Raw genomic sequence first — 26,664 nt, forward strand, 5'->3', positions numbered from 1 at the left:
TGATTATATGGCATATATCTGTGAATATCCTTCTTTTTGGCTGAATAATATTGATATATATATATATATGTATATGTATATATTCTGTGGCTTATATGTTACAACTTCTCTATCCATTCATATGTACAAATATGATATCCTCTTTTTGGACTGACCCTTTGATTGTTATATAATTATGTATATATTATATAGTGAGTTTATTACAGTCTTTGTCTTAAGATGCTGACATTCTTGATGATTCCAATAATTAAATAAAATTAATTGGGTTTAATTAATACAAAATAATTAACAGATTTCAGTTGAAAAGAACATTGTGGGGTGTATCAAAAGCATTTTCTAGACCCAGGATTTATTATTACTAATTAATTTAATGTCAACTATTCCAGGCACATATTTGTTGATCCTCAGTCTTGGGAATTCTCCAAGTGAAATTCAAAACTGGCTCTATACACAGAGAGAAAGGAAAGACCAAGGGAAGACGCTGACCTCTCCAGATTGGTAAGTGGCAGTTCAGTAAGTAGAGGAACTTGTGTATGAGGCTTGTTTGGGCAAAAGGAGTAGACCTCTGCACCTGCCTGCCAGAATCTTAAAAGTTTATTCAGAGGACTAATACAGCAGTCAGTCACTTATTCAGGCCAGATTGTCTCAACAACACATTACTCTGTCAAAGCTGCATCCCTGAAATGGCTGTTAATATGGGAATAGCAAGCAGAACGTATATTCCAAGGGAAAGGTAGAGAGTAACTAGCCTCCAAGCATCTGATCCATCCTCTGGGTCAACTGGTGGTCAAGATTATCTGATGATCTCCTCCAACAGTATTCAGTTCAGTTCAGTTCAGTCGCTCAGTCATGTCCGACTATTTGTGACCCCATGATCAGCAGCAGGCCAGGCCTCCCTGTCCATCACCAACTCCCGGAGTTTACCCAAACTCATGTCCATTGACTCGGTGATGCCATCCAACCATCTCATCTTCTATCGTCCCCTTCTCCTCCTGCCTTCAATCTTTCCCAGCATCAGGGTCATTTCAAATGAGTCATCTCTTCCCATCAGGTGGCCAAAGTATTGAAGTTTCAGCTTCAGCATCATCGTTCCAATAAACATCCAGGACTGATCTCCTTTAGAATAGACTGGTTGGATCTTCTTGCAGTCCAAGGGACTCTCAAGAGTCTTCTCCAACACCACAGTTCAAAAGCATCAATTCTTCTGTGCTCAGCCTTTTTTACAGTCCAATACTTACATCCATACATGACTACTGGAAAGAACATAGACTTGACAAGACGACCTTTGTTGACAAAGTAGTGTCTCTACTTTTTAATATGCTGTCTAGGTTGCTAATAACTTTCCTTCCAAGAGTAAGTGCCTTTTAATTTCATGGCTGCAGTCACCATCTGCAGTGATTTTGGAGCCCCTCAAAAATAAAGTCAGCCACTGTTTCCCCATCTATTTTCCATTTACTATTTGCCATGAAGTGATGGGACAGGATGCCATGATCTTAGTTTTCTGAATGTTGAGTTTTAAGCCAACTTTTTCACTCTCCTCTTTCACTTACATCAGGAGGCTCTTTAGTTCTTCCCTTTCTGCCATAAGGTTGGAATCATCTGCATATCTGAGGTTATTGATATTTCTTCTGGCAATCTTGATTTCAGTTTGTGCTTCTTCCACCCCAGCATTTCTCATGATGTATTGTGCATATAAGTTAAATAAATAGGATGACAATATACACCCTTGACATACTCCTTTCCCTATTTGGAACCAGTCTGTTGTTCCATGTCCAGTCCTAATTCTTGCTCCTGACCTGCATACAGGTTTCTAAAGAGGCATGTCACATCGCCATTCTAGGAATCAGTGAACTAAGATGGACTGGAATGGGTGAATTCAACTCAGATGACCATTATATCTACTACTGTGGCCAGGAATCCCTTAGAAGAAATGTAGTAGCCATCATAGTCAACAAAAGAGTCTGAAATACAGTACTTGGATACAATCTCAAAAACGACAGAATGATCTCTATTCATTTCCAAGGCAAACCATTCATTATCACAGTAATCCAAGTCTATGCCCCGACCAGTAATGCTGAAAAAGCTGAAGTTGAATGGTTCTATGAAGACCTACAAGACCTTTTAAAACTAACACCCCCAAAAGATGTCCTTTTCATTACAGGGGACTGAAACGCAAAAGTAGGAAGTCAAGAAATACCTGGAGTAACAGGCAAATTTGGCCATAGAGTACAGAATGAAGCAGGGAAAAGGCCAATAGAGTTTTGCCAAGAGAACACACTGGTCATAGCAAACACCCTCTTTCAACAACACAAGAGAAGACTCTACACATGGACATCACTAGATGGTCAATACCAAAATCAGATTAATTATATTCTTTGCAGCCAAAGATGGAGAAGCTCTATACAGTCAGCAAAAACAAGACTGGGTGCTGATTGTGGCTCAGATCATGAACTCCTTATTGCCAAATTCAGACTTAAATTGAAGAAAGTAGGGGAAACCTCTACACGATTCAGGTATGACCTAAATCAAATCCCTTTTTTATAGTCCAATTCTCACATCCTTACATGACTATTGGAAAAAACCATAGCTTTGACTAGATGGACCTTTGTTGGCAAAGTAATGTCTCTGCTTTTTAATATGCTGTCTAGGTTGGTAATGATTTTTCTTCCAAGGAGCAAGCGTCCTTTAATTTCATGGCTGCAGTCACTATCTTCAGTGATTTTGGAGCCCCCTAAAAATAATGTCTGTCACTGTTTTCATTTTTTACCCATCTATTTGCCATGAAGTAATGGGACCAGATGCCATGAGCTTAGTTTTCTGAATGCTGAGTTTTAAGCCAACTTTTTCACTCTTCTCTTTCACTTTCATCACGAGGATCTTTAGTTCTTCTTCACTTTCTGCCATAAGGGTGGTCTCATCTGCATATCTGAGATTATTGATAATTCTCCTGGCAATCTTAATTCCAGCTTGTGCTTCGTCCAGCCAAGCATGTCTTATGATATACTCTGCATATAAGTTAAATAACCAGGGTGACGATATACAGCCTCTACATACTCCTTTCCCGATTTGGAAATCATGTCATTAAACCATATAATTTCACACAAATTAAGGTAATTTATAGGGATAATAGAATCATTATCTGAGATTCTATGTTGAGACTCAGAATATAAGTGCAAACATTAACTATAGGAAATATTTTGGTCATTGATTATTTTATTTATAGATTCTTAATTAACCACATGGACATTTTTACATTTAAGTTTTAATGTTGTATTTAATTATGCATACTTTGCTAGTTTTTTAGATGTAAGTATAATTTAGATGTAAGTATAATTAATACATGTATAACCTAATGAAAAACATATATAACCTAATGAAAAACAAGTAAATATGAAACAAGGCATGTGTTCTATGAAACCAAATTCTCTCTTCTACATCTGTCATCTAAAAAGGGATCATGCAGTTAAACATTTTAAAGGATTGCCAGCAAGTGAGGGAAACAGTGTTAGTAGATATGGTAACAAAACAGAAGCTAAGTCAATGAATATGTTTTTTTATGCTGTTGATACAATGCTAAAAATAAATGTCACTAACACAGTTTTAAGTAAACAAGCTAACTTAAATAACTTTAGAAAACAGTGTTTTGACTAGGAATCCTAAGGCTAATGATTAAAAATTATAATAAAAACAAAAGCTGTATTAAGTTCTTCGGTCCATTTTTTAATCAGGTTGTTTGTTTTTGACGTTGAGTTGTATGAGTTTTTTTTGTTTGGTTTTTTTTTTGTTGGCTATTAACACCGTATTGGTAATATCAATTGCAAATACTTTCCCCCATTAATAGGTTGTCTCTTCATTTTGTTGATGGATTGCTTTTCTGTGCAAGAGCTTTTAAGCTTAGTTAGGTCCAATTTGTTTATTTTTGCTTTAATTTTCTTTGCTTTAGGAGACAGATTGCTGCAATTTTTGGCAAAGAGTGTTCTGTCTATGTTTTCCTCAAGGAATTTTATATCCAGTGTTATGTTTAGGATTTTAATACATTTTGAAATTATTTTTGTATATGGTGTTAGAGAATTTCTAATTTTATTACTTTACATGTAGCTTTCGGTTTTCCCAGCAAAACTTATTGAAGAGACTGTCTTTTTCTCATTGCATATTTTTGTCTCCTTTCTCAGAGATTAACTGGCCATAAGTGCATGGGTTTATTTTAGGGCTTTCGGATCTGTTTTATTGACCTATATGTCTATTTTTTTTTTTGCTATTATCAAACTGTTTTGATTACTGTAGCATTTTATTTTATAATATGAGGTCAGACAGCATGATTCCTCCAGCTCTGTTCTTCTTTCTCATGATTATTTTGATTATTTGGGTTTTTTTCTGTTTATGTAGAAAATTTTAAAAGTATTTGTTCTGTGAAAAGGGCCATAGGTATTTTGATTGGGATTGCAGTGAGTCTGTAGACTGCCTTAACTAGGATAGTATTTGAACAATATTTTCCCAAAAAGAAAATACAGATGGCCAACAGGAACATGGCAGATTCTCAACCTCACTAATCATCAGGAAAATTCAAATCAAAACCACAGTGAGATATCACCTCACACCTGTTAAACCAGCTAAAATCAAAAAGAACACAAACAGAAAATGTTGGTGAGGATGTTAGGAAAAGGGATCTCTCATACATTGTTGATGGGAATGTAAATTGGTGCAGCCACTGTAGAAAACAGTATGGAGTTTTCTCAAAAAAGTAAAATTAGAATTACCATATGATTCAGTAATTCCACTGTTGGGAATATATCTAAAAATAGCAAAAGCACTAATTTGAAAAGATCTATATACCCCAATGTTCATAGCAGCAGTATTTACACATGCCGATATATGGAAGAACCTAAGTGTCTTATCTGTAGATGAATAGATAAAGAAGGTGTGGTATGTATGTCTGTATACACATATAGACATACATACAATGGAATATTACTCAGTCATAAAAAAGAATGAGATTTTGCCATTTGCAGCAATGCGAATGGACTTGGAGGGCATTATAAGACAGACAAAGGAAATACTATGTGGTAATACTTACATGTGAAATATTACAAATATAACAAATTAGTACAACAGAAAAGAAGCAAACTCTCAAATATAGAAAACAAGTTAATGGTTACCAGTGGGGACATAGGGAGGGTTAGAGTTCAGGTTAGAAAGATTCTCTATAGAGTACTCCCAAATGATGTATGATCTTCCTTTTCTTGAAATGGAGCTTATTCATCCCTCCCCAAAAGTGGGCTGGAATTAATGATTGCTTCCAAATATAGAATACAGAAATGAGAAAATAGTAACATACAATAGAGAAATTCAGCAAACAGTACCCTAACCAACTTTAACCAAGTGATCAATATTAACTTCACCAGCAATATGTCATTTTGATGTCAACCTGTTGATACCTGACACAGTGTAGAAACAAGTACTTCACCCCTATTAATTTGTCCTCGAAGTCCATAACCCACTGTAACAGGGGACAAAGAAAATAGCCACACCCCAGCTGAGTGACTTTCTACAACTATTCAAGACTGTCAAAGTCATGGGAAAACAAAGAAACAAAAAATAAGGGAAGTCCGAAGAACTGTAACTGAAGAGTAGAGACTTAGGACACCTGATAACTAAAGCAATGTGGCGATCTGTGACAGAATTCTGGAACAGAAGAAAAGACATTAATAGAAAAGCTAGCAAAATCCTTATAAAAACCTCAAGTTTTATAAATTTTTATAAATTAAATTTTATAAAATTTTATAAATTAATGCACCAACATTAATTTTTAGTTTCGATAGATGCGGCATGTTATGCATGATATCAGCATTAGGGGAAAATGAATAAAGTATGTATGAGGGAACACTGTACCTTCTTTAAATCCTTTCTGTAAAGCTAAAATTACCCCCAATAACATTTATCTTATTTCTCTTTTATTTTTATTTTTTAACACCAAAAACATTTTGTATTGGGGTATAAAATGGGGTATAACTGATTAAAGTTTTATCTTATTTACTTAAAAAAAATAAGAGAGAGAGAAAACATTAGGGACAGAGCATCAAGGTTTCAAAACTTCAGGAAATGAAAGTTTTCATGACTGCACAAGAAGTAACTCTCTCTCACCAATATACTGTCAAATATAGTGGGAGGGAAATGAAATGGATGCTATAAGAAAGAAGTTATGGTTAACATCTTAAGTCTCATGACAATTTAAGAAGGATTACTCTAGCAGCTGTGTTTTATGTGAATTAAATGTTCTTTTTACAACTCACCCCCCCCATCTAATTTATTTGAAGCTTGCCCTAATTTCAGGTAGGAATATAACTGAATTAAAAGCATCCTTAATGATACAGTGTCTGATACAAAATTTGTGGTTTCCCTGAGCTGGGATAAGAGTTTTTCAGTCAGACAATTGATGTGTGAAGTGGTTGCCATGCTAAATGGAGTTGTCCTTACACATCTATTCTCTACCGTTTTCCACTTCAGGAACTTGATAATGGATTGATTTGAACAGACTCTTATCACTTCTTCTGTTTGATTTCAGTTAGAAAATAAAAGGGCTTAAGAAGTGTAGAAATGTAATTGATAATAGCTGTACCCTACACAAAAACTCCTGTTGGAGAATTTTCTCCACAGGTTAAGCTTTCAATAGTTTCTATCAATGGCTCCCTGGTTTGGGCTGAATGAAATCTCCCCAGAATTCATGTCAGGGTCCTAAAACTACTTGCTCAGAATCTGACTGTATTTAGAAATGTGCTCACCATGGACAGTAGCCCACCAGGCTCTTCTTTCCATATGGGATTTTTCTGGCAAGCATAGTGAAGTGGGTTGACGTTTCCTACTCCAGGGGATCTTCCTGAAACAGATATTAAACCTGCCTCTCCTGCAGTTCCTACATTGGCAGTGGACTCTTTACCACTGAGTCATCAGAGATGCCCTCATATTTTGAGATAAGGTCTTTAAATCGGATTATTGAGATTAAATGAAGTCATTCACAAACAAAGTGAACAATCCTTTCTTCTAGATATTCTAGATAAAATATGTTGGTTTTCTGGATGTGAATCGCAAACTGGATTTTATTTTAACTTTTTATTTTATATTGGGGTATAGCTAATAAACAATGTTGTGATAGTTTCAGATGAACAGATAAGGGACTCAGCCATACATATACATGTGTCCATTCTCCCGCAACTCCCCTTCCCATCCAGGCTGCCACATAATATTGAGCAGAGTCCCACGTGCTATATAGTAGGTCATTGTTGGTTATTCATTTTAAATATGACAATGTGTCCATGTCCATCCCAAACTCGCTAGATGTCTCTTCCCCCATCCTTCCCTCTGGCAACCATAAGCTCATTCTCAAAGTCTGTTTCTGTTGAGCAAACTGAATTTTTAATAAATGTTCTCAATGAAACATAGCTGGGCTGCTAATAATCATTCTCATGTAGCTTAGTGTCTTTTAAAAATTGGAGTTTATAATAATACAGTTGATTTGTAAGTATACCAAAATGTATATATTTAAGTAGCTGGCCTCTTTAAATCATGGAGCTCTTAAAAGAGTAAATCTATACAGCAATAAAGACCCAACAAAGCCAAAATAAATAAATATTTAAAAAAATAATAAGTCAACATATCTTTGCCAAATGGGTCACCTTCACTTTGAAAATTAGCATTTCTTGTCACTCATAAGATAATTAATCCTATTAGCTTACATTACATCTTGCTTTTGACAAAACTGGTATAATTCATCTGGATTACTCTTTTTATTTAAAAAATAATCCCTACCCTTCTTCCAGTGATAATGATTAGTCATCACAGGATACTAAAAATCTTCCAGGAATTTTTGAATGTAAATTTAAAACAGGAGTGGGAAAACTGGTTATATTCATAAAAGTGATTTTGAATTAAGTGTATTGTACGGTTTGATGACTGTTCCAAAATACTACTTATTTAAATATATATGTTAAAAGTTAACTTCTGCTTGTTTTTGTTAGCTTGTGTTTAGTACTCTAAGCAAACATGGTTTGTTAAGTACTGACAAGTCTGAGCAAAAAAACAAACAAACTTCTTTATATTAAATAAAAAAGAGAAAAATCATTAATTTTAAATGAATTCCAAATGTTGAGGCTCATAATATTGACTTATTTAAGCAATGCATTTCTTATTTACATATATCATTTCTTATATTTAGGATATTAGAAAATTTCAAAGAAATCACATTTTTTGCTTGTCTCTTGCTAAACATTATGGTTATATGGACAAGACTGTTTAAAATGAAATGATGTAAGTTGATTTATATGTATAGAATATATATGTTTTCCCCATGACTCCAAATTTAGGTGAGACTATAAACCCTTTGAATCTTGCATAAATGTTCACTAGACACTGATGCTTAAGATTTTTTAGAAAGATAGAAGATATTACCAGTATTTTTGTAAAGCATTGTTCAAAATGCTATCAGGTTGCATTTAGAACCGTACAGAAAATTCATCAGAGGAATAATTCATGTCTGTCAGACTAGAATGTATACATTAGCTTTCATAGAGAATCAAAAGGAAACAATTGCCCAGCTGATTGTCGGACAAATCAGTGAAGTCTCTTACAACATCTGCTGGAAGTTGTTATGTGTTTGCTAATGTGAAGCCTGCCTCGTATTCCCTACCATCACTCAGAAAAGTCCTGACCAATTTAAAAATCAATGCTCATAGATGCACACAAATCACCAGAGACTAGTGTTATATTTTCAAAAAGCTAGCCTTTTTCTCTTGTACCTCTGAGAGTTTAGCAAATAATTTAATATTCATTTTTAGTTTCAGGAATTGATTAAATTATACTGAAGATCTTAAGATGATCAATCAAAATTTTCAGTCAACTTAATGAGTAAAGATAATAATGATATTTATGTTTTCTTAGCAATCAGTAGCTTTCTTGATTCCTGTCGTTACAATGTAAAATTGAAACATGTCTGGAAAATAAGGAGAAAAAGTCAGAGGTGGGGCATCACCTTTCAGATGATGCACAAGATTTCCATGTGGTTGGCTTTGGCAAAGTGGATAAGAATGTCCAGTAGAATTTCAGCTCTTCTAACTTCATTTTCTATCCTCTCTGGTCTTTAAATGTAGTTCTATTTCACTTTTGTAGTAGGGCTTATCCCATCATCTAGCAGCAACAGACATTTTTAAGAAGGTTATAAAAGTCTTCTTTCAGATTTACACATCCTAATAAACATATATTAACAATAACATCTACCTTAGAATGTAGAACTAAATTAGTTATCTATAAAAGGTACTTAGTGTCAGAGACATATTAAGAAATACATAAATATTGTCTATCATTATCATTACCCTCATTATTATTATGAGAAGAGTAATTTGATTCACAGGAGTGAATTATAGACATCCACTTTGCTTCAGGAATTTAAAAAATACTTAAAAATATATCCGAAGTAATGCAATGGCTTATTATCCAGTGGTATAACCTACAATTTGATTCCTGGGTGTTCTGAGCCCTTGGAGTTTTACTATTTTCCTCAATGGGATTGTCAAAGGATACCCTGGAAAATTCTTTTTTCCTCTGGACTTAAGCTATCAATATCCCTGTTACCATTAGTAGTTAAGATTAAACTCCCTATTCAAAAAGGTAATTCTTGCTGTTGCCTGATACTTCAGTAAAACCTTTATCTTTCTATCTAAGCAATCAAATGTGTATACCAATGAAATATTTCTCACTAGGAAGCAAAAATTCTAAGCCAGATAATCCCACTAGGCCAGGTGGTATGTGGGGTGGGGCAAGGAAGGGAGGAGTAGCAGAGGTTTTGTTTTTGTTTTTCAGTGAATCATCATGTGTAATAGTGAAAGATATGATTGCTTTCTCCATCTCTTGTTTGTTTATTTATTTATTACTTTGTTTTTCATTTTTTAACAGTCTACATTCTTACTTGGACTTCCCTGGTGGTTCAGATAGTAAAGAATCTGCCTGCAGTGCAGGACACCCAGGTTCAATCCCTGTGTCAGAAAGATCCCCTGGAGAAGGAAATGGCAATCCACTCTAGTATTCTTGCCTGGAGAATTTCATGAACAGAGGAGACTGGAAGGCTGCAGTCCTTGGCATCACAAAAAGTCATACACTACTGAGCGACTAACACACAGAGGCTGGAACACACACAGAACACGAGACCAACAGAGATTTTACTGAAATCTTGGACACCTAATTTTCTATGGAATCACTCTTCTATCTTATGTCCCAATTAATTCTTAACAGTATATATTATATCCAATATCCTGTGATCTCTAAGTACAATCAGGGAGGAGATGTTATGATTTTATGCCATGTTGGGACATTTTATTCTAATTTGTGTCTTAGAGCCAAAGTGGGACTAAAACACAGTGTAATAAAATTAACACATACTGTTGTCTCTGCCTTCATTTTCTGGTATTCTCTAACTATTGGAGGTGAAAGGGGAAAAAGCAACAACATTTGATGGTTTAATTGGTTTTATCAAATCATAGGGCTCTATTGGTTTGCTCAAATAAGGAGGACATGCCAGGTATAATCTCTGCATTTGAAATTTCCGATTAATGAAACATGTTAAACCACTATTTTTCTCCCCAAATCATCTAACTTCTTTTGAGGACAACCAGGGAATAATATTTTGTGTCTCTGATGGTGACACTAAACTCTGATTCCCTACATGAAATAGTATTGCTTTTGGCTTACCATTTTGGGTGAAAGATGTTTCAATTTGGTACCCCATGCTCATATGAATCATATAAGGATTAGAGTATATATGAGAATTCTGCTGAATGCTATTATAAATATATGTTTAAAAACAAGGAAAAATTGAGGTTTGACAGAAAACAACAAAATTCTGTAAAGCAATTGTCCTTCAATTAAAAAATAAATAAAAAATAGTAGACAAAAAAAAACAAAGGAAAACTATTTTAGGTAGGATTAAAAGACTCACTAAGAAAAGTATTTAGCACTTGAAAAGTAAGCTCCACTCTCAGCAATGGACCCTAGAGTTGTTCAGTTTGCCCAGAATCCATGAAGAGCTGAGCCAGTTTTGAAAATTTTCTGATATGTTAATTTCAATATTTTTTTTTAAATTCCTAGTACATATTTACTCTGTTAAAAAAAAAAAAAGCAGGGATTGAATTTGAGGAATTCTAGGAAGAAGATTTATGAAACATATCTGTGATACTTTATGAAGTGCTTTCTCAGACTTTGCTGTCCTGGGAATCCTGACATTCCGATTGAAATCAGAAAGCCCATTTAACTGAAGTATTAATATCTCCCTACAGAGAACAATGAATCTACAATCACTTATTAAAGACCACTATAGACTCTATGGAGTGGATTTCATAATGATTTGTGAATAAATTGACTTCTGGCTTCATTCCGAGGGCATTGTATCGGGGCAGTGGGTATCTCTCACCCGAAAAATCTACTAAAATATTGTATTCTTCTATGCTCATAAACTCTGTTCACTACATTTTTATCAGGAATTTCTGGCATCTCAAATTTAGTTTTCATGGCCCACTACTGAATCCAAATATGTCATCTAATCAAGAAGAGAGATTATAAACACTCCCATCTAGTTGACCTAGCACACGGAGTGCAGAATATCTGGCAAATGCACTCATATTCATAAATTCAAGCCAAACTAAAATTATGTTCAACCTAAATTTTGTGCAGCCTACAGAAACCTCAAAGGTCAACTTCTCCTGATTTTATTCTAAATGATGACATTTATAGCAACTTTAGAGTCACTAAGTCCTTACATGTAAGTTTTCTGCTCCCAGGTTTGACTTAGAACTTGATCCACAGAGAATGATCTAATCTGGTGCAGTCTGGAGAAAAGGGGGAGACTTGCATATATGTCCTTCTTCTTGCCAGATTATTCTTTCAGGAGAGGTTGCTAATGGATCTTCAGAAAGAAGAAGAAGAAAAAATGATCCTACCAGCCAAGGAAGAATCTTCATTATAAGATAACGTGCATGACAGAGTGGTTTTGTTTTTCCATTTTTTTTTTTTCAGCATCTAGAGCAGGATGTAGCACGTAATAAACTCTCAAAAGAGATTGTTGAATGAATGAATGAGTTCAAACCTTCAGATTTGACCTCCTCTTTCTCAGTCAATTACAAAATGTTACATAGAAAATCTAAAAGTTTATGAATTTAAGTGTTATTGAAACTGGAAGATAGAGGATTTGAAATTTGATTTTTCCATCTTTTTTTTTCCTTTTTTTGCTGTGTGGATGAAAAAGATAGCAACATACTTTAGCATAATTATGGAATTCTGGAATTTAGCCCAAACAGAGAACTTAGAAATGTGAGGCTTCTATTCTTTTTATTTAAGCCAAGAATTTGAAAGAATCATCCTTTCTCTATAGTATTTTCAATAATAAGGTATAAATACTTAATTTTGTACTGTGGCAAATTTTTTCCATAATCTTTGACTTATTTATCCACCCAATACAAAATGATTGGTGAGAAGTTATTCTATTTGAATCACTGTTCTAAGCTAATGAGACACAGCAGTGAACAAAGAGATAATATCTCTATCCTATGGAACTAACAGTTGAATAAAATGAGACACATGGCAAACAAAGTGAGTGCATACATGGCATATCCAATGGCGATGAATGCTGTGGGAAGGAAAAAAATAGTTTATAGGGGGTTAGAGAGTGGTGGCAAAGAACACGGGTTGCCACTTTAAATTTTCTGACCTTTCCTACATGACTTTAATTTTCCCATGTGATGAAAGGGGATCATTTGATAAAACATTGCACTCCTTGAACTGCCATAAAGTCATCCCTTATCCTTAACAGGATCTTTACCCCTCTTAATCCCACCAGCCAGATGCCCTCTCCCAGATTCACCCAGATAGTCCACTTTTTGTATATTATACATTATGCACCAGTTGCTCTTTCATTTAGGTGTTGTTGTTGAGTGTGAAGACAAAAACAAAACAAACTGCAAAATTCAAGCAGAAAAATAAAATTATTAGAAAAGGGTGTTAAGATCAATGGAAGCCTAAGATTGTTAGAGAAATAAAAATTTGATTACATAGTCAGAGATAATACTCAAAACAGTTACACAGAATTAGTCCAACATCACTCCTCTCATGGCAAAGATTCACTGCAGTTTCTACCAAAACTCCACAGTAGTTGGGTACTAGATGCTGCTACTGAAACTGTTACCTCTGCTTCCTTTATAAATCATTGCCCCTCCCACAACACTTGTCACAAAGTATATCATTAGATTCTGTTTAAATCTGGAGATGTTTATTTAATTTATTGACATTATGATGTAATTATGACCTAGCCTTAAGTAAGCTAAAAAATTACTGACTTTCTTGATAGGTTTTGATCAGAGGATAGGACTAGTCTAGATATTTTAATCAGAACATTATAAATACAGAGGATTGGAGGCTTACCAGTATGTTTGAGTGGAGAATGAATGCCAAGAAAGCTGCCACTGGAAATGTAGGAATTGTAGGAAACTGATGCTATTTTAAGCTCCCTGATGCAATGAAGTGACTCATTCCCTAAAGAAGATCATATGCTTCTGGAAAAATATATCATTGGTTATCTGCCAAGATGGTAGGTTTTCTTCTTAACAGCTTTACTAAGGTATAATTGATATATAAATAACTGTACCTATTTAATGTCTATCATTTGACAAATTTGAACATACACACATAGGTACGGTACCACAACCACAAGCAAGGTAACATAAATTTCCTACACATCCCAAAGTTTCCTTGTGTCTTTCTGTGAGTTTTTTTCATTTGTGTGTTTGTTGGTAATAATGTTTAACATGACATTTGCCCTCTTAACAAATTTTGAAGTGCACACTAACTGTTGTTAACTGTAGGCACCATATTGCACAACATATCTCTAGAACTCATTTTCTAGCAAAACTGAGACTTTGAGGTCAGTCTTGATTGTACTTGGATGGGATACCACAAGATTTCCATCACAGATGAAGCAGTAACAGCTTCTGCCTCTATTTTGGTTTATAAATCTCAAGCAAGTTTCTTGTTGGTAAACTCTGACTCAGAGATTTGCTATAAATGAGTTTACAGAATATTGTCCTTAAGTTTTTAAACATTTTGATGAAGAGAAAGCATAGAAAGGGGCTGGGACTGGAACATAGCTGGTAAGAGTCAATCCAGGGCATTAACTTCACCAGCTTTCCTGAAGCCAATCACAGGAACAGGTATTCTGTACACCAGTTTTTTTTTTTTTTTTAAGTAATTGTGTAATGACTGTTATGAGTAAGAGCATAAAGAGGAGCTCTAAGAATTTAAAGAAATATTATTAGAAATTGGGAAGTGAAAAATAAAGTGGTAGATCTCAGAAAAGAAAGTAAAAAAATCATTATGCAATTTATGTGAAGATGAAAGCAGTACAAAAGGACATAGCACTGTTAATATGGTAAATTAAGAAACATAAAAGGCATGATCAAGAATAGTGAGAGGAAGGAAATGAAAATTAACAAGGTGTTAAATAAATTCTGTGTGAAATAACTGAAATGGAAGGCAGGGAAAGGAATCTAACTTCTGCCTAATTGGTGCCTTTGCGGAAAGAATTAAAAGAATAGATTTAGAAAAGAGAGATTATTGAATACAGCAAAATATTCCTGAAATTAAAAATAATTTTTACACATACAGATTAGAAGAAAACATACACATTTTTCAAGAAGATAAAGGAGAGCTGTCATACAGTAAAAAACACAAAGATACAGCTGGTTAAGCTATTGAAATTTTCTAATATAAACTAACAAGTTTTAAAAGAGAAGAGGTCAGCAATTATAATAATCTCTAATGGAAAATGTATATCCCTTGCTACATCTGATGGCAGAAAATAATGGCACATTTAGATGTTTCTGTAAGACATTTTGTAGTTAAAAAAAAACAAAAACTATTGTTCAAAAAAGTGGTAACTTAACACTTGATTATGTAAGAATTGTTCCCATAAACCTTTCTTTGTTATTCAGTCCCTCAGTCATTTCCAACTCTTTGCAACCCCATGGACTGCAGCATGCCAGGCTTTGCTATCCTTCACCATCTCCCAGAGCTTGCTCAAACTCATGTCCATTGAGTTGGTGATGCCATTCTACCATCTTGTCATCTGTTGTTCCCTTCTCCACCTGCCTTCAATCTTTCCCAGTATCAGAGTCTTCTCTAATGAGTCAGGTCTTGGAATCAGGTGGCCAAAGTATTGGAGCTCCAGCTTCAGCATCAGTCCTTCCAAAGAATATTTCAATGAATTGAGTGGTTTGATCTCCTTGCAATCCAAGGGACTCTCGAGCATCTTTCCCAGCACCACAGTTGGAAGCATCAATTTTGCACTCAGCCTTCTTTATGGTCCAACTCTCACATCCATATATGTGCTATGCTTAGTTATTTAGTTATGTCCAATTCTTTGTGACCCCATGGACTGTAGCTGCCAGGCTCCTTTGTCCATGGGGATTCTCCAGGCAAGAATACTGGAGTGGGTTGCCATGCCCCTCTCCACTTCCATATATGACTACTGGGGAAATCATAGCTTTGACTATAAAGAAGTAAATTTCCAAAGAAAAAAAAAAGTGGGGGAGAAGCAATTTCATTTTCAATAGCATTCAAAGTTCTATTTGTTTTTTTAATTTACTATCTAGGTTTGTCATAGTTTTTCTTCCAAGGAGCAAGTGTCTTTTAATTTTATGGCTGCAGTCACCATCTGCATTGATTTTGGAGCCCCTTTGAGACAGTACTAAATACTGATATCAAGCAAGGAAGAAATTAGTGAAGTGATCTTGCCAACTCCTGGAGATGACCAGTGTCCACTGACTCTATTACAAAATAATAAAAGTAATACCAAATTAAATATGGTTACAAAAAAGAGTACTAATGATATAGGACTTTATATGTAGAAATGATAAAAAAAAATATATGAATAAAGAATGTATATGCAGAAAACTACAAAACATTGATGAAAATGTTAGGGATGATCTAAATAAAGAAATGTCATGCATATGAATTGGGAGATTTGATGCCCTTAAGATGTTAATTCTTCCCAATTTTATCCATAGAATCAACATAATACATATCAATATCTCAACAAGCTATCTTGGGAATATCAATAAACTGATTCTAGATTTTATATGGAAAGTGTAGAAACCTAGAATATACAACAGAGTTCTGAGAAAGGAGAGGCATATTGGTGGACTTCCATTATTTGATTTCAAGCCTTACCATAGGTCACATTAATTAAGATAACATAACATGGCAAAAGAAAAGATAAGTAGGTTAGTAGAACAGAGTAGAAATAGATCTACAATAATATATTCAACTTTTATACTTGTTGTCCAGTCACTAAGTTATGTCCTACTCTTTGTGACCCCATGGACTGCAGCACACCAGACTTCCCTGTCCTTCACTATCTCCCAGAGTTTGCTCAAACTCATATCCATAGAGTTGGTGATACCATCCCACCATCTTGTCTTCTGTCATCCCCTGCTCCTCCTGCTTTTAATCTTTCCCAGTATCAAAGTCTTTTCCAATGAGTCAGCAATTCACATCAAGTTGCCAAAGTATTGGAGCTTCAGCTTCAGCATCAGTTCTTCCAATGAATATTCAGGGTTGATTTCCTTTAGCTTTGGCTGGTTTGATCTCTTTGCTCTTCAAGGGACTCTCAAGACTCCTCTAGCGCCAGAGTTTGAAAGCAACAATTCTTGGGAGCTCAGCCTTCTTTATGGTCCAGCTAATTATCCTTACATGACTCCTGGAAAAGCCATAGCTTTGACTATAAAGAAGCAAATTTCCAAAAAAAAAAAAAATTAAGGAAGCAATTTATTTTTCAATAGCATTCAAAGTCCTAAATTAACCTATAGAGATCAGTGGCCTTTTACTTTAAAAGCCACAGATAGAAAATATATCAAGAAAGTTCAACTTACAATGGCCAGAACTGTGTTAAAGTCTGTTCTTAAAGAACTGTGTTAAATAGAAATATAACACAAAATGAGCTTGATCTATGTGAGAAAATATTTAAAATATTATTCCAAGATCCAAAGATGGCATAAATAAATATAATGTATATCACATTCTGCATAGTAATATTCAAAATAATAATGCCATTTCTCTGTATGTTCATCTATGCTGCTGCTGCCGCTGCTGCTAAGTCGCTTCAGTTGTGTCCGACTCTGTGTGACCCCATAGATGGCAGCCCACCAGGCTCCCCCGTCCCTGGGATTCTCCAGGCAAGAATAGTGGAGTGGGTTGCCATTTCCTTCTCCAGTGCATGAAAGGGAAAAGTGAAAGTGAAGTCGCTCAATCATGTCTGACTCTTAGCGACTCCATGGACTGAAGCCTGCCAGACTCCTCCATCCATGGGATTCTCCAGGCAAAAGAGTACTGGAGTGGTGTTCATCTACAAATATAATGAAATCCCAATAAAAAATAAAAATAATATTTTGTGGACAGGAGATGAAACAATGAGTCTGGCTTTAAAGGCTACATGAAAAATTAAATCATCATGATCAGCTAAGAGCTTTCTTAAAAACAGTATATAGTGGTAGGGCAGAGGTGGGATATCTCTATCAGATATTAAAGGACAATATAAAGATGAATGGGCTTGTCCTGTGACTCAGCAGTTAAGAATCCACTTGAAATGCAGGATACTTGCAGGAGATGTGGGTTCAATCCCTGAGTAGGGAAGATTCCCTGGAGGTGCAGATGGCAATCTGCTCCAGTATTCTTGCCTGGAAAATTCCATGGGCAGAGGAGCCTGGTGGACTACAGTCCATGGGTCGCAAAAGAGTTGCACACAAATGAACAAGTCAACAACAACAACAAAAATGATGCAGAGATCAAAGTCAGAATTCCATAAATAGCCTTCACACAATTCTGGAATATAATATATAAATAATGGTGCATTTAAAATCAGTGAGAGAAATCAGTGATCTTTCTATATAGAAGCAAACATCAATAGCCTAAAAGAGCCAGATATAACAACTAACTGAATTATGATCAAGTCTATCTGATCTTAGCTAATCTTTACACAGGATTACTCAGTACACACTCAGAAGGTTCTTAAATGATTCAGTTTTAAAAGAAAATCTGCAAGTTTTCACACTGCTAAGGAAATAGAAATTGGAAAAATCTAGGTCATGTTTCCTTTAACAAGAGAACCCTTTCTTCATCCTCTTGAAACCTTTAAAGAATCACAACCTGAAGGATGGTGAATACCTCTCTAAACAACTACCATTGTTTTGGTCAGCATTGTGTTTCTAGAGCTTAGATAGAGCATTGAATAATTGCATAAAGAATACATGAGTGATTGAAGGAGGAGGTAAGGGAAAGTAGCTTTGCCAACATTACTTGACACACAATAAGCTCCAATTAATTGCAAATTACATGGCCTAATAAACATTAAGCTGTTCTAAGTAGAATTTTACTATCAGTTATATAATCTTAAATATTAACATGTTCCTAAGGATTCTCTTTATAGGTTCTAAATTCTCAGTGTAGTAATGAAACAAATGATTCACTGAGATTTGAAGACATTTGCTGAATGGCATAAAGCTTACGTGTGACAGTAGCAGAACTTGGACCCAAGTTTTCATAATGTTTTTTAAACATTTTATAGCTTTTAAGGACAATTGCTAAACAAATGTTTTAATGATAAATACATTTTATATAGACACAGCTTACATTATTTAATTAAGTTTCAGCTATCTACTTCTATTATTGTCCTCCTCATTATCTGCTCTTTTCTGCATCCTTTCATCAAGCTATATATCAAAACAATTAAAGTTAAAATGCAGACCAATATAGTAACACATTTCTCCCAAATATTGATTCATAATATTGATTATTTTTCAAGGTCTTCATACATTAAGGAATTAAAAAGTAGAAAAGGAGCTTTTTTTGCTCTCTATCCCCAGTTATCTCGTATGATGGATACAGTGTCATACTTTATCGACTGATGAACAATAATTTACATTATCCTTTGTTAATATGCATCTTAAATAACCTGAAGTTATGTTATAGATCTTTAAGTTATTTACTGAACATTTTTTATTTTAGAGTAAAATGTGCTTTCTTTATAACACAAAGACTAGTCCAAAGAGAAAGAAGTAGGATATAGATATCTCTGTTAAAAAGCTAATTTTCAGAAGTAGCATGAATTGATGCCTAAAATAGGATTCTATATTTGCAGTCCTAATTGCAAGTAGGATTCTATATTTTTCTACTGAGATTTTCTTAAGACATGTGGTAGGATTTTTATGATAACAAAAATATCTGAAAAAGTTTCCAGAACTTGAGCATGAGAGAACAAGCCGATTAATGACAAGTAACAGAAATAAATCTTCCCTAATGACTCAGTGTTAAAGAATCTACCTGCCAATGAAGGAGAAGCAAGTTCAGTCCCTGGGTCGAGAAGATTCCCTGGAGAAGGAAATGGCAACCCACTTCAGTATTCTTGCCTGGAAAACCCCACGGACAGAGGAGCCTGGCAGGCTACACTCCATAGGATTGAAAGAGTCAGACAGGACTGATGCTTTGCATGCATGCAAAGAAAATAAAGGTTATTAAACAACTTTCAAATTGTTCATAGAATTCCTTCATTTTCCTTTTTAGTAATTAGAAAACTAGATATTTTACCTAATAGAATTACAAGTCCAAAATCAATGAAATTACATTCCCATGATTAAGCCAACTAAAATAGTAATTTCAGCTGTAAGTATTATTGATGGCCCTTAATTTTTCAAATACATATTGTTTTAAAATATATTAAAGTGTACAAGTATATCAGTGTTAGGGAAAGAGCTGCCCATATAAGATTAGACAGTGGGCCACAAGGAAAGCTATTATAATTGAAAGTTAAAAATGCATGAATTCTTTTTTAATCTTTGCTTTACATTCTTTCTTCAACACTGAAGAAACTAATTCTGTTTATTTCACAAAAGTAGCTCTAATTTGCAAATAGTAATATACTCTATTTTTTCAAAATTGTGTCAACCACATACTATCTGGTGAATTCATTGTCCTTTAAGGAGGATTGGTCAAAGCTTCAGATCCCATTCCATATGGAGTTCCACATCTATCCTCAAGATTTCTGCAGAGAATCAGGTATACTTATTTGTTCTCTTGCTTACCTTTGCAACTGAATTTCTTCTTGAATGAACAGTCTCTCTGTTCTATATGTTATTATTGTGATCCATAATTCATTAATGTATTTTTGTTACATGCTCAGGTCATACACATATTTATCCATTGAGTACACTATATTAAAAAAGTGACTATTTTAAGTTTTCACATATTTAGAATGTGAATAGGTAACATTTCAAATTAGTAAGGAATTCATATCTAAGATATGCAGTAAATTCTTCCAAATAACATGAAAAATATAATTATTCATAATCATATGAATGCAAGTTTTTAAATTTATTTATTTATTTTAATTGGAGGCTAATTACTTTACAATATTGTGGTGGTTTTTGCCATACATTGACATGAATCAGCCATGGGTGTACATGTGTCCCCATCCTGAACCCCCCTCCTACCCCCCTCCCCATCCCGTCCCTCAGGGTCATCCCAGTGCACCAGCCCTGAGCACTCTGTCTCATGCATCAAACCTGGATGCAAGTTTTAAAATGTGTTTTCATCAGCAGTGTATGGGTGATCTATTTTCTCTGCATCTTCACCAGCATTTCATGGTGTTACTATTTATTTTTCAGCTCTTCTCATAGATGTATAATGATACTCATAGTAGTCTCAGTTAGCATTTTCCTAATACTAATGATGTTTAACATCTTTTCATGTGTTTATTTGCTATCCAGCTAGCTCTTAGGTAAAATATATTTTGCTCAGCAGTGTTTTGTTGTATCCAGCGTATAAATCTTATATACGTTTTGTGAAATTTATACCTAAGTATTTTTATTTTTAAGAAATGACCGATGAAATTGTACTTTTCATTTCAGTTTCCACATGGTCATTGCTATTATATAGAAATATATTTTATGTATTGATCTTATACCCTATGAATTTGCTGAATTCACTTATTAAGTCTGAGAGAGTTTCTCAGAGATTCCTGGGGTCTTTTTATGCAGAAAATTCTGTTATATGAAAATAACAGCAGTTTATTTCTTCCTGCCTGCTGTACCTGTCTTTCATTTCCCTTTTTTCCTTTATTGCACTGACTAGACTCTGAGTATTATGTTGAGTAGCAGAGAAGAGACTAGTATATTCTGTCTTGTTTCTGATTTCATAAGGAAAGCATTCAGTCTTTACCAAGTATATTAGTAATACTGGGTTTTTGTAAATGTTCTTTATAAGTTGAATAAATTCCCCTCTCCAAGTTTCTGAAAGGTTTTCTTATGAATGGATATGGGATTTTGTTGATTATACATTTCTGCATAAATTAATATGATCACATGTTTTTCTTCTTATGCTGTTATTATGGTGGATTGTGATGGCTAATTTTTGAATATTAAATCAGTCTTGCATGCTCTTGATCATGATATATAATTATTTTCAGATATTTGAAGTTCAATTTGCTAATATTTTGCTTGAATAGGTTTATACTATAATGAAGGATATTGGTCTGTAGTTTTCTTTCTCCCCTCCTTGCTTCCTTTGTCCATCCCTCCCTCTCTCTGTGTCTCTCTCTTTCTTTCTTTCCCTCTCTTTCTTCTCTCTATTCATTTATTTTCCTTTTCTGTACTTCTTTAGTTTGACTTTAGTGCTGTTGTAGTGTTGGCTTCAAAGAATGAATTGGGTGGTGTTTACTCCCTCTTTTTTTTTTCCCTTGAAGAAAATCTATAGAATTGATGCTAATTCTTCCTTAAAACTTGATAGAATTCTCCAATGAGAGCAAAAAGACAATTTCTTTTTCCAGGGATGTCAAAGTATGAGTTCCATTACTTTAGTAGTTATAGGGTTATTGAGATTATTTATTTTATATTTAATGCTTGTTGAAGTAGTTCTTACTTTTTCAGTAAATCAAATTGTGAAATTTATGTGGGTAGCATTGATTGAAATATTACCTTATTATCCTTATGATGTCTGCAGAGTCTGTTTCTGCAGACTGATATCTTGTTTCATTCCTGATATTAGTAGTACGTCTTCTCTTTTTTCCCTCCTTACATGTCTTGCTAGAATTTTGAAATTTTTATTAATATTTTAATCCTTTTGTTCCATTAGTTTTTGTCTTCATTTTTCTTCATTTTATAAGTTCCAGTGCAGTCTCTGTTGTTTTTGTTATCATTTTTTCCTTCTGATTTACTTTGACTTTTGTTTTTCTTCTGGTAGGAATTTAATTGATTTTAGATCTCCCCTCTTAGCTAATATAAGCATATAGAGCCGTACATTTCCAGTTCAATACTGCTTTAGTGGTGTTCCACATAGTTTGATATATTGAAATTTTCATTTTCATTCAGTTTAATTATTTCAAAATCTTCTCTCAATGCTTTCTGTTTAATCAAGCGATTATTTAGAAATGTGTAATTTCATGTCCAATTATTTGAAAAGTTTCCTGTCTTCTTTCTGTTATTAATTTCTAGTTTAATTTATTGTTGTCAGAGGACATAGTCTGTAGGATTTTAATTATTTTAATTTTGTTAAGGTTTGGTTTATAATCCAGGTTTTGTCCAATCTTGGTATAACTTCTGTGGTAGCTTGAAACGAATGCCTATTCTGTTGTTGTTGGATAGAGGGTTCTACAAATCTTGATTGGGTGCTGTTTGTTGATGGTGGGCTTGATACCTTTGCTGATTTTCCGTCTAGTTGTTCTTTCAGTTGTTTGTTGAATGAGGACTGTTGAAGTCTACAACAAGTAGAAGTTTAGATTTTGTATGTATTCTTGCAGTTCTGTAATTTTTTTTGTTTCACATAATTTGCAGCTACTTTGTTATTTTATTTTATTTTTTTTTTTTTTGATTTTCTTTTTTTTTTTTTTTTTTTTTTGATTTTATTTATTTATTTATTTTTTTTAATAAATTTATTTATTTTACTTGGGGGCTAATTACTTTACAATATTGTAATAGTTTTTGCCATACATTGACAAGAATCAGCCATGGGTTTACATGTGTTCCCCTTCCCGAACCCCCCACCCACCTCCCTCCCCCTCCCATCCCTCTGGATCATCCCTCTGCCCCGGCCCCGAGCCCTTGTCACATGCATCGAACATGGAATGGTGCTCTGTTTCACATATGACAATACACATGTCTCAATGCCATTCTCCCAGAACGGCCCACCCTCACCTTCTCCCTCAGAGTCCATAAAATTGTTCCATGCATCTGTGTCTCTCATTCTGTCCCGCATATAGGGTTATCGTTACCATCTTTCAGATTCCATATATATGCATTAGTATACTGTATTGTTGTTTTTCTTTCTGGCTTACTTCACTCTGTATAATGGGCTCCAATTAGATTTAATTGATATTTACAGGAGTTTCCACCCCAAAACAATCAATTTTACCTTTTTCTCAAGTGCACATGGAACTTTCTCCAGGATAGATCACATCCTGGGCCATAAATCTAGCCTTGGTAAATTCAAAAAAATTGAAATCATCCCAGCCATCTTCTCTTACTTTGTTATTTTAGATACATAACTTTTAGAATTGCTGTGACTTCTTGATTGGTTGAATCTCTATGTCCCTAGTAATTTTCTTCACTCTGAAGTCTAATTTATAGGATATTAATATAACTACTCTTGCTTTCTTTTGACACCATTTCCATGGTAAGTGTGTGTGTGTGTTCCATTCTTTTATTTTCCTACTACATATGTTACTATATTTGAAGTGAATTTCTTGTATACAGCTTCAGGTTGATTTCTTTTATTAATATGCTCCACTAATGTCCCTCTCTAGTTGATATATGTAGATCTTTTACTTCACATGCAATTATTCATATGTTAAAATTTAAATTTGACCTTTTTTCCTGGTCTATTTTCTCTCTGTATTGTTTCAGCTTTTTTTTTTCCCTCTTGTTTCCTTTGGATTACTTGAATTTTTCTAGAATTCCATTTTTTTTTAATCTATAGTGTTTTTGAGTGTCTCTTTTAATAGGCATTTTAGTGGTTGTAATATATATATATACATATAGAGAGTATTAATATTTTAATAAGGAACTTAAGAATCTAAATACTAGAAGTCAAGAGCAATGAAATTTATGTGAAGCAAGAATAATTTCAAATCCATGGAATTATAGTAATTTCAAAAATAGTAGTTCCTAAATTGTAAGCATCCATGTTTAAAAACTCTAATGCTAATCTGTTTACAGTACCTGTACTTCAGTTTCCCATTTCTGTGATGCTCATGTTAAAGTGAACTTTGATCCACAGTGGCTTAGAAAGTCTTTGACTTGAGATTGTCTTTAGGATTGAAAGTGTTAAAACAAAAAAAGAAATATTTCACAAGAGTAGTCTATAAATTTGTAAACTCTCCTATGGCTATAGAATCTCTTCTAAGTGACACCCTCCACTACCAAGTAATCTAAAGTGAAGCGAGTGCATGCTCTTTGATACCCTGTGGACTATAGTCCACCAGGCTCCTCTGTCTATTGGATTTCCCAGGCAAGAATACTGGAGTGGGTTGACATTTCATCCTCCAGAGGACCTTCCTGACACAGGAATTGAGCCTGCATCTCCTGTGGCTCCTGCATTGACAGGAGAATTCTTTACCAGTGTGTCACCTGGGAAGTCCATAATCTAAAACACTAAGTCTTTATTCTTGCTGCTGTTGCCACTTATCTGTTCAAAAACATACATGCTGGCTGCTTCCATTGTACCATCCAACTACATGTCCATGGCTGATATGGATATAACAGATTGAATATCCCACATTTGTTACACCTTGGCTTTTCAGCCCTAGTCCCCTTCACTTGCTATCATTTTGTGGCAGAAAATACTTTCATTAGTTCAACTTTGGGAGCTTAACCCTGCTGTGCCAAAGCCCATATTAATCATGTGCCATTTTGGTGAGTCTTTTATTCCAACTACAAGATGAAAGTGCAATACCTTCAAACAATAGAGAATGAGGGGTTGATACATGTGAGTTAATATAACTGGTACAGCTTCTTGTGAGCCCTTATACTTCCAAGAAACATCTTTTTCCCAGCCTCTCCAGTTTTTTCCTTCCTCTGAGTTTGGTGTCCACAATTAACTTCAGTCTTCCTTCTTTCTCTTAAAACTTTTCCTCCACTTGTATTCAATAAATAATTCATATTACTAAATTCATCTATTTATTTACTCATTTAAAAAATAGTTCTTTCAATGAAGGCATTACATATCACTGAAGATAAGATAGGAGCACATTTTTTGTTTTTTGGTTTTTTTTAATTAGTTTATTTTCTATTTTTTAACTTTATGATATTGTATTTTTTTGCCATACATTGACATGAATCCACCATGGGTGTACATGATTTCCCCTTCCAGAACGCCCCTCCCTCTTCCCTCCCCATCCCATCCCTCTGGGTCATCCCGGTCCACCAGCCCCGAGCACCCTGTATCATGCATTGAACCTGGACTGGCGGTTCATTTCACATATGATAATTTACATGCTTCAATGCCATTCTCCCATATCATCCCACCCTCGCCCTCTCCCATAGAGTCCATAATACTGTTCTATTTATCTGTGTCTCTTTTGATGTCTCGCATACAGGGTTACCTTTACCGATTGACTAAATACCATATGTATGTGTTAGTATACTGTATTGGTATTTTTCTTTCTGGCTTACTTCACTCTGTATAATAGGCTCCAGTTTCATCCACCTCATTAGAACTGATTTGAATGTATTCTTTTTAACAGCTGAGTAATATTCCATTGTGTATATGTACCACAGCTTCCTTATCCATTCATCTGCTGATGGGCATCTAGGCTGCTTCCATGTCCTGGCTACTATAAACAGTGCTGTGATGAACATTGAGGTACACATGTCTCTTTCAATTCTGATTTCTCAGTGTGTATGCCCAGCAGTGGGATTGCTGGGTCATATGGCAAAGGAGCACTGGTTTTTAAGATTTTTTTATCAATAACAAAAAAGAAGGAAATCATAATTTGCACATTTTTGGGCACTGGATATATCAGGTAGCTTTTTCCTGGAATATACACCTTAAACAGTACTTCTCAAACGTTAATGTCAGGGATGTTGTTAAACACATCTTCTTATTCGTTAAGAATGATATACTGCATGAGACTTTCCCTTTCTAGAAAGCTAGCAGGAGTGCTACAGTTTGAGTGCCATGGTCTTAAGTAATGACTTCCCTGTAGCTCAAATGGTAAAGAATCTGCCTTCAACCCAGAACAGGGTTCATTCCCTGGGTTGAGAAGTTCATCTAGAGAAGGAATGGCAATCCACTCCAGTATTCTTACCCGGAGATTTCCATGGACAGAAGCCTGGTGGCTACAGTTCGTAAAGTCACAAAGAGTTGAACATGACTGAGCGACTAACACAGTCCACAGTCCATAGTCTTAGGTAATTTCAGTTAAATATATCATCTATGGACAATCTATGCTAGTGGCTTTTTTTTAACATTACTTTAATAACAACACTTGAAAATAATGTAAACCAAGCTAAACACAAACCTGAAAGGAGAGTACGCTGTGTGTAAAAATGGATAAATCTTTACTTTGTTTTTAATTATATCACCACCATGATT

The 26,664-nt window shown here is 34.6% G+C and overlaps 1 protein-coding gene across 5 annotated transcripts in view; it reads left to right on the forward strand.

Annotated features, from left to right (window-relative positions):
- Nucleotides 1-26,664, forward strand: part of LOC145518172 (uncharacterized) — a 1,384,210-nt gene that overhangs the window by 730,428 nt on the left and 627,118 nt on the right. For 3 of the 5 annotated variants that reach the window (XR_014062696.1, XR_014062714.1, XR_014062686.1), the window contains exon 3: nucleotides 387-498. The gene's annotated coding sequence lies outside the window, so the exon portion shown is untranslated. Of the gene's footprint in view, nucleotides 1-386; nucleotides 499-2,381; nucleotides 2,514-9,942; nucleotides 10,430-26,664 lie in introns of those variants that run through there. The other 2 variants (XR_014062698.1, XR_014062713.1) reach the window with 2 other exon arrangements.

Source organism: Giraffa tippelskirchi, chromosome 8 (assembly GCF_054371585.1).
Source record: "Giraffa tippelskirchi isolate mGirTip1 chromosome 8, T2T-mGirTip1v1.2.pri, whole genome shotgun sequence".
Classification (NCBI taxonomy): domain Eukaryota; kingdom Metazoa; phylum Chordata; class Mammalia; order Artiodactyla; family Giraffidae; genus Giraffa; species Giraffa tippelskirchi.